The sequence below is a fragment of the Ceratosolen solmsi genome, unplaced genomic scaffold (assembly GCF_000503995.2).
Source record: "Ceratosolen solmsi marchali unplaced genomic scaffold, CerSol_1.0 scaffold1, whole genome shotgun sequence".
Classification (NCBI taxonomy): Eukaryota; Metazoa; Arthropoda; class Insecta; order Hymenoptera; family Agaonidae; genus Ceratosolen; species Ceratosolen solmsi.
The window spans coordinates 10,366,631-10,375,868 of record NW_011948415.1 but is presented as its reverse complement, the minus strand read 5'-3'; the positions used below and the strand labels follow the sequence as shown (position 1 = coordinate 10,375,868).

General features: G+C 47.7%; 1 protein-coding gene across 1 annotated transcript in view; it reads right to left on the bottom strand.

Moving 5' to 3' along the window:
* The window catches only part of LOC105368778 (zinc finger protein GLI1), a 23,150-nt gene that overhangs the window by 10,921 nt on the left and 2,991 nt on the right, over positions 1 to 9,238 (bottom strand). Inside the window, exon 2 of the mRNA XM_011507899.1 lies at positions 1,993 to 2,002. The gene's annotated coding sequence lies outside the window, so the exon portion shown is untranslated. The remainder of the gene's footprint in view (positions 1 to 1,992; positions 2,003 to 9,238) is intronic.

The window sequence follows — 9,238 nt, the reverse complement described above, 5'->3', positions numbered from 1 at the left end:
TCTCTCTCTCTCTCGCTCTCTCTCTCTCTCTCTCTCTCTCTCTCTCTCTCTCTCTCTCTCTCTCTCTCTCTCTCTCTCTTTCACGGCAAGCTGGCCAAACTAGCGCGGTCATCCCCTAGGACACCGGGCGCATCCGATTGCGGGGCGCGGACGTGCGGATGAGATTACCTGTTGATCGGAAATCCTTGGTTTGGCGAGGAGAACGGGCGGGAGGGTGGGAGGGAGAGGATTGATAGGATGCCGAGGTCCGTTGCTCAACGAGGCGCATGCCTGGTCGAAAATATTTATGCTAATCCGCAGATGCTCGCGGGACTCTACCTTTTACTCATATTTTCTTCTTCTTCTTCTTCTTTTTTTATTTTTTTCAATTTTATTTACGGGTCACGTGACCACGTTCCACGATCGCTCGCATTTAGCTTGGCGAGTTATATAAGAGCAGTAAATTTAGGGAAAAATATTCGAAATCGAATATTGTTTTGGAAGACGTTTGGATTGGGGCGTTACCAACTACTAGTCGCGAACAAAAGCAACCAGACTGAAATACTTGTAGACTGGTAGACTGGTCCTCACGGTTGCAATGCACACTCCATTATGTGCTATAATCAATTAATTAATCAAGTTTTTTTTTACAACGCGTGCTTGTTGTTATATGGGCGCGGACAGGCGATTAATAAATAACTCGTAAAAAGGGGATTTCATCAAATCGCGGAAAAAGTTGTTTGATTCGACGTGCATATAAGCAAAGACGAACCTTTTCATTTTAACTATTTCTTGTAGTGGATTGTTATTTCGTACAAAACTTCCATATTTAATTGAAATTTGATATATTTCTTATTCAAAAACGATGTTTTCTATTACTTTTATTTCTTTTTCTTTTTTCTATTTTTTTTTTTTTTTTTTTTTTTTTTTTTTATTTTTCTTGTGTGGTATTAGCAGTCAAACAATAATTTTTCGGATTTAAAATATAAATGTTGACATCGAATGAAATGATAAAATTTAAATCGTGTAAATATTAAAATTCGTGTATAATATCGTGAAATTGAATTTTTGAACTTTAATTTACGTAAAGAAAGAATTGTCTAAATATAAATATAGTTTTTCGTGACAGTAATCATCTATTAATATCTATTAATATTTTCATAAAACGATTCTTCGATTTATGTTAAATGCAAACAGGATTGCAAAACATTCATAACAGTGAAATACGATCTGTACGTTCAATCGTTTATTTATTTATTTATTTATTTAAATTTTTTTTTTTTTTTTACTTTTTTTAATGTTCATTAGTTAAGAAAAAACAACTCAGATTAAATATGTGCGAGGAAAGTGAAACCGAAGTCAATAAAACTCTTTATTTACACTGATATCTCTTAGCTATTTTCTCAGCTTTCCTAGTCCTCACTATATAACATGATATCTGAGATCATTAATGTTTATTACGTAACTCGAATAAATAGACGATGTAATTTATTTTTTATAAAATCCGACGTTCTTTGGTATTTAACTTTCGTCTGCACCAATATTTATATATACTTAAAATCATTCCTATATACTCTTGACAACAATATTAGTAGTAGTAGTAGTAGTAGTAGTAGTAGTAGTAGTAGTAGTAGTAGTAGTAGTAGTAGTAGTAGTAGTAGTAGTAGTAGTAGTAGTAGTAGTAGTAGTAGTAGTAGTAGTAGTAGTAATAATAATAATAATAATACGAATGATAATAATAATTATAATGACAACAACGATGACGACGATAATGATAAAAACAACAACGTCCGTGACAACCGTACTACCGACTATAATAACGACCGACAACAACGACAGCAGCAACTATTTTACTAAACAGCAACGTTGAAAATTGCAATCTATACACTTGTAAAAATTTAACAACAAAATAAAAAAAAAATAATTTTTATGTCAAATATGTTTAAATGAAAAAATGAATTAACTCAATTCATTATGGAAAAAATCATAGGCTGAGTTGGTGTTGTTTTTCTTTTTATTTTATTTTATTTATTTTTTTTTGTTTAATAAGAAAAAATGATATTATTCTTCTCATTGTTACTAATAAAAATTATCTTCATAATCTACAGCTTTAATTCTGGGAAACAATATTTTTTATCTTACAAAGCTAAAGAAATTTTCGGTTTTGAATCGTATAATGTTATTGTATCAAGATAATATGCTATTATTAAATATTAAAAGATATTTTTTAATCATGAGCGAACTACTGTTATTCTAAAGTTTAACATTAATTTTATTTAAGAATTTAGCCGTTCAAGGCATCGTTACATACTTATTTTCCAATTTGCCGTTAATTATGAAATTGTCTTAATGTTTGGTGAAAAATGTATTTGAGCTTGAGATAGTTGGGATTGACGGTAATGTAAAATATATTGTTAGTTCGTTTTTATTTATAGGCTTTTGCGATGAGAACGACAGAGTATGGCGGGAGGGAGGAGGATGAGACGGATGAGGCATTGCATATCAGCAATATTATTGTAAGAGCAAGAGTTGCTTGTACATTGAGCCAAGCAATTACTGCTTGCATATCAAAGAAGTTAGAAGCAAATGTGGGTGCGTGTGCTTGCCCGCGCGTGCTAAGAAAGTGGGAGACACACAGAGAGAGAGACACACAGAGAGAGAGAGAGAGAGAGAGAGAGAGAGAATAATATAAAGTATCTGTAAGCGACTCGTTGGGGCAAAATATTGCCGATATAAAGCGGGAATCTCATGCACGTGTATGAGTGCCTTGTAGAATTGGTAGACTTTATCGATATCACGACGAGGATTTGCAGCTGCGATTAAAGGCCAAACGTCGAAAGCTGCTTGGAAACATTACGTTAACATTTTTTTTCCTTCAATCTATTTGCTTTTGCGGACGTCACGTCTAATCGCAATTGTCGAGTTTAAGTGCGAAAATATGCAAAACGAATTCTGCTGGACAGGGCCGTAGATACGCCAGGGTAGAGGAACATGAATTTTATGAATCTAATAACTTAAGCTAAAAAAATATTATCCCAACGTGAAGACTTTAATTTCTCGCTCAAGTCTTGTCTACATATGTTTCGCCTACATCCCTATTTCGCCCGATCCAAGCATATCTAAAAGCAATTTCGAGAACTCGACATTGAAGATATAGTTGGGACACGACGCAACGGCTCTACAACATTACCATAACACATCGACCGAGCCACTCAAAGGCAATATTTCTAATATAGGCCTCCCACGTAAGGGCGGGAGGGGTAAGGAGGGCGCTGACGCTTCCGTTGTTTACCATAATCGCTGATGCAGTCGCGGGTACATTCGCCGTCCCTGGTAAAGAGTCCGTCCCGAAGAGAAAAACCAAACCACCCCTTGCCCCGCACCTGGGTAAGACGAGTCGAGTAGCGAGGCTCATTGTGCGCCGCGTGCGGCATATGCACCAGATGTTACGTAAACTTCGAGACGCTGCGCAATACGCGTCTGCCTTCGGGGAGATCGACGTGACGCGGCACATTGGCCCCCATCTCGCGACCACGAAACTACGGATCTGAGCTACAGGTAGTTGCGAGAGGTGTGCATCGAACTGTTTGTGCCGACAAGCGTATAGAGAGGCCGGGTGGACGGGGCGATGGCGGAAGGGGGCGGTGAGGTGGGGGGAAGAGAAGGCGTAAAGAGGCAACGACGCGTGTCGCAGTTATCGGGGCGATTTAGGCCGAGGATTTCGGTGCTTCTACCTACTTCGTGCGGATTGTCCATTTTGCAAGGGAGCGGTAAAAAAATGTCAGGGTCGAAGGAGTCGACGTTGAATACTTTTGTCGCAGTTGACTTTGAATACTTTTGTCGAATGGCATAAATAGAGACGGCGATTGCGATAATCGAGTGCATTAGTCTTGGATACCGATGGACGATGGACAATAATATCCTCTCGACTGCTCTGGTCTGACTGTGCGCGACAGAATTATCATTAGAGCGGCTTGAACGGTCGTGTATTAACGGTTTTGGAAATGTGGGGAGCGTTTCAGCGTATTCGACGAGGCGTATCGAATTTATTAGAAGCGTTCGGTTTCCGACTATCGGCGGCTGATTCTTCATCACGCAAACGGGTAACGATTCCGCGTCGATCGTGTGAACGAGAGGCCGTTAAAAAGTCGCTAAGGCGAAATAGGCGACGAAATCTTGCCAATTAGCTGGCACTTGATGCTCGTTGGAGCAACGTCTTATTCTTTCAGTCGAACGTGGCTTGGAACGAAGCGAGAGAATGCGCGATAACTCTTTATCACTCGAGCGCTCGCCGCTTCGTCGCTTCTTATCGCGAGCGCACGCACCAACGATCACTCATCCACGCGCTTAGATTCGCGCGCTTCGTGCACCTACATTATTACGAGCGTTTGCTATCTCTCTATCTCTCGCCCTAACTTACTCACTCGTCCCCCCCTCCCCCCTCCCTCCCTTACCGCCACCTCCCACCTAACCCTACCCCCTCATCATCCCCTCTCTCTCTGAATCAGGATTAAGATACTCTCTTTATAATCGACGCTGAGCCTGCTCTCGTCCGCGACTAAACGACTTACGTCTCGCAAGAGCGAATGGTTACGGTAAAGTGCGATTACGCACCTGTGAGACGTGTGCGCTGCTCGTTGCACATATGGTCGATGTCACGCTCGAGCACCGGGAGCTTTACTCGATAAAGATAAGGCTTTGACCTAATTTCGATCGTTGCTCATTGGGAGGCAACAACGACCACTCTCGCCCACTCGTTATTATTCTCATCCTAGTAGGGCCCCGCCTTATTAGAATATCATATCGATAGACAACGACTAGATTGGGGTAAAAGTCACGGACTATCGTACCTCTACGAGAACTAGCCGTTAATTTCGCGATTTGTGAATTTAACGAGGCAGGAGGGGCTTTCTCTCTCTCTCTCTCTCTCTCTCTCTCTCTCGCGGTATCTTCGTGAGGCGTGCGAAAAGGTTTCGTCGCCTTATCGCGTGGCGCGATATCCCCGGGAGCGGTGCTCCCACTAGCGGGTGTCGACCAACGGCATACGTACGCACGTGCGACTCCGGACCTGGTATACCAATATTTTTGACGCCTACGCCTATTTTTTCTGCCATCTGAATCTCCTCCTCCCTCCTCCACCTTGCCTCACTCTCTCTACCGCGTCGTTTCTATTTGTGGAGTGGACCCCCCGTGCCACCTTGCCCCCCGTGCGACCTAGCCCCTTGCCACGCCGACTCGCTCGCAGCCACTAAAATTGGAAAATTCGAGGCTCGAATTAGCCGAGCGCCAGATTCGTCATCCTCTCCCTCCCTCACCTGCGTGCACGTTACCACGTGAGATCAATCGTTTTTCTTTCGCTTTCGCTCTTTTGCGCGCATTATTATCGGCGAGCTGGCGCTTATGCAACGACTCATTAATTGTAATTATATATCTCGGTATTCTAGTCGGGTTTCTTCATGGCATTAACGGCTTCGTGTTGCTTAGCGAGTGTACTGGACTTCCGTCCGTTCGGGTGTTCGGGCCGCTTTGGCGGTCTCCGCACGATAGCGGCGATCGATTTGACACGTAGTAATCGACCGAGTGCCCAGAGTTCCCGTCGTCCCATTCCGTTGTGCCACCGCGTTGGTGAAATCGCGTCGTCGACCGGTTCTTATTGGCTGCGTTCGTTTATAATGCGACGCAAGAGGGCCAGCGGGAAACCATGGGAGGTTGGTGGGCAAGGGAGGCGATGCGATTTTTTCGCACGCAAGTCAAAATGACTTTGTGCAGCTCAGCTTCAATAACGGAGAAGGCGCGCGCTTTTGTGTTTATTTGCATTGGATTCGCGAGCGCGTAGCGGTGAGCGATGGGCAATCGAGTTGATGGATGGATTCGCAGTGCCGATCGGTCCAAGGGTTCTGGAACTAACGCGCGATATAATGGGGGTAAGTATTTTCTCGCACTCGGCTGGTGAGTTTCGTATATTATCGTCGCGATGAATTTCGCATTAAGACGCGACCCCCACATGCATCAAAGACCCATCGATCGCTCGTCTCGCTTCCTTCCAATTTCTACGGCCACAGCTGTTTAAAGCTTTGGATTTACACCAAGGCTACGGATATTCTTGGTTATTAATATTCGAGCACACAATGCCGCGTATTCAAAACCTAGTGTAAGTGATCGATGTATAAAAAAAAAAAGAAAAAAAAAAAACAAAAAAGATTAGAAGACTATGAAGGCGATTACTACATTGGCAACACGATTGTTTTACAATAAAATGAGCAGCTTAGTCTACTAAAGGTTAATTTTTATGACTCTCATTTGAAAAAAGGACCGTAATCACGAGTTTAATAGCCTCGTAATAAAAACGAAAATTATTGCCATCGCGCATCCAATTAAAGCTGGAGTCGTGGAGAAAGAAGAAAAGAAGGGGAAAAAAAAAGAATCTCCATACGCGCGTAATATATGATTGAATGGCAGGAATTCTCGTCTGATTATTTTTATCGGGTAAAATTTGTCTCGGGTGCGCGAGTGCTGAAACGGTCTACCATGATAAAAAGGCAGCGCCGCCGCCGCCGCCACCGCCCAAATTCATCGGCTGTGAAAGCCACGAATACGTTTGTGCGAATAAAGAAAAATGAAATGAGCGGAGAAATCGAGTTGCGCGGGGCAGCGACTACGGAGGCGAGACCCGAGGATTTTCGGGCATTACGCAACGCTGCAAAAAGGATGGAAAAGAAGACGACGTTGGGACCAAGGGGAGATGTTTGGGAGGTAGGGAGGGGGGGGGTCGAGAGAAGGGGAGCCGGGGCCAATAAAAAGAGAGCCGACGGTGCTCCTCGTGGTTGAAGCGCCTCACGAAAGTGTCTCCCTCGCGGTGGCGCAGCAGCAGCGGCAACGTCAGCATCCGACGCGCCAGATGTCGAACGAAAGGGAGAAGAAAGGCACGTGGAAGATGGATATCCCGGCGCAATGGATTACGTGGGTCCCGGCCTTGAGTGCGTGCGTCCGTGCATGCGTACGTACGTGCGCGCCTCTCGCTTCGTCCCACGGAACTTTCCGAAAGTCGCACGAGGTTTTCCTGCGGCCTCGTTACGGCGCCGCTGATGCCGCGGCGTCGACGGCGAGAGGGGAGGGGGACCGAGAGACCCCTGCGAGGTCTGGTCCTCGGAGGCCGCGCCGTATAAGCTTCTCTCTTTTTGAGTGTTGCGACGGCGGAGGCGGCGGCAGCGGCGGCGGCGGCGGTAGATCCCTTTGATCTTGTACTCTCGGCCTCTCTCATGCTTACAGACGTCACGTCTGTGTGTGCGCGTCTGTGCATGCGTACGTGCATGCGTACGTGCATGCGTGCGTGCGCGCGTGCGTGCGTGCGTTCGTGCGTGCGTGCGTGAGTGCGTGCGTGCATGCGAGATACGCAAACGGCAAACAGGTAGAATGGCAGAAGCGTTTACGCGCGCCTACGGGGGAGGGAGGAGATGCGGTTTCTCGACGAATGGCCACGGCTGGCTTTTCTCTTCCTTCCCTCTCAACAGCGCGCATGCGCCAAAGCCACTAAAATCCAGAAAATACCTCCCAAGGCTAGATCCGCGCTTGATACTCTCCGCCGGCATTTCGACTTCGTTCTCCCAGCCCTTCCCACACGCGCGCGCACACTCGCACACGGACACCTTGCCCAACACGCGTGCGCTTGTCTACCGTATTTACAGCTGAGGCCGCCGATACACATATGGGCATGTGCGAGCGGCTTATTATGTCCCTCTCCGTCGTCGCACGGACGGCCAGCAATATACTGCGCCGCAACAAGTGGACACTCTCCCTGTATCCCTGCCCTCCCGATCTCATGGACATTTATTATGAGCGCTCGAGGGGGCGATATTATTGCTGCGGGGGTCCGATACTCCGATAGCCGATAGCCAGCTAAAGAGATAAGAGGCTCGCGAGCATGAAGCAAGCGTTACGAGAGGTACTTGCGCGTTTATTAATGCTGTAAGCGAGGTAATGAGCGGAAACGGGTGATCGAAGAAAAGGGAAAATAATGTTGGAGCGCGGTTGCGGGCGTAAGTCATGGGAATAAGCCGCGCCGAGGCTAATCACGCGGATTTCCGCCTCCAAACCCCCCTTCCTCCCCCGTCCTGCGTCGATCAATCCGAAGACGATGTAACGGCCATGAGGCCGTGACATCGAGGTCTTCGCCGTGAGCCGAGCGTCGAGTCGGGGGGCCCACGAAGCCCTAAAAACGCTCCTCTTGCGAGACGGCGATGAGATAGAAAGAGAGAGAGAGATAGATAGAGAGAGAGAGAGAGAGAGAGAGAGAAAGAGAGCAAGAGAGACAACGCTCGAGCTTACGTAAGTGCGCGTTTCTCTCCCACGGCTAGGCGCGGAGGCTCCGTCGGCCGCCAGCCACTTGGCCCGCACGCACGGGGGCAGTTCTCCCGCAGAGCCCGTCAACATCCCGGGTTGCCTCCCCCGCGGGATATTCGCGAGCCCGTCACCCGGTGGGCCGGGGCGCCCGGAGTCGTTGCCGTATGCGTACGCTCAACCAGCTGACCGCGGGCGTCGGGGATGGGGCCGTGAGAGGTAATGTACAAACGGGACAGAGGACGGCTACCGGGCGCAGCGGGAGGTCGCGCCGGGGGGCCCGAGGAGATCGGGCCCGGACGGCCCCATGCCGCGAGGCGCGCGCGCGCACGCGTTTTTCATTATCGTTTGTTCGGGGGCGATTGCGAGCTGACGCGCCCAAAATAAGTGGACGCGGCTGTACCAGGCGAGGACTTTTTTACTCGGATGTGACGATCGGCGATCCCGCGGTGTCCGAGCCCCCGATCCAGGGCTTTTTTCACAGCGGGGCCCGTAGTCGAGGAAAGCGGGGTACGCGAGGTCCCCACGGGGCTCGCCTGGGCGGTCGTAGGGGAATGGCTGGATTGGGTGGATTGGGCGGATTGGGTGGGGGGGGGTGTCGATGGCGGCAAGGGGAGCGGACGCCCGAACGACTGTCCGATTTTTTGGAATGCGGCGCAGAGGGTGGGTGCGGTGGGGCGCGCAGTTTGGTAAACCTGATTTTACAGGGGCGAGGTGGAATTTCGCGATGAAAGCTTCACGCTATCGCCAAGCTGATGACTTAATAGGTAAGGAAGCGCGCCGCTTGCCAGTAACGTGGGCCTTCGATGCGCCGTATGGGAGAAAAAAGCGGCGAGGCAAATTTATGTTTATCGCATGTCGCGCAAATGTGCCTGCAGCCTTGCGTATGCACTGTACTCGCGTTGAGCGATGGGGGGGGGGG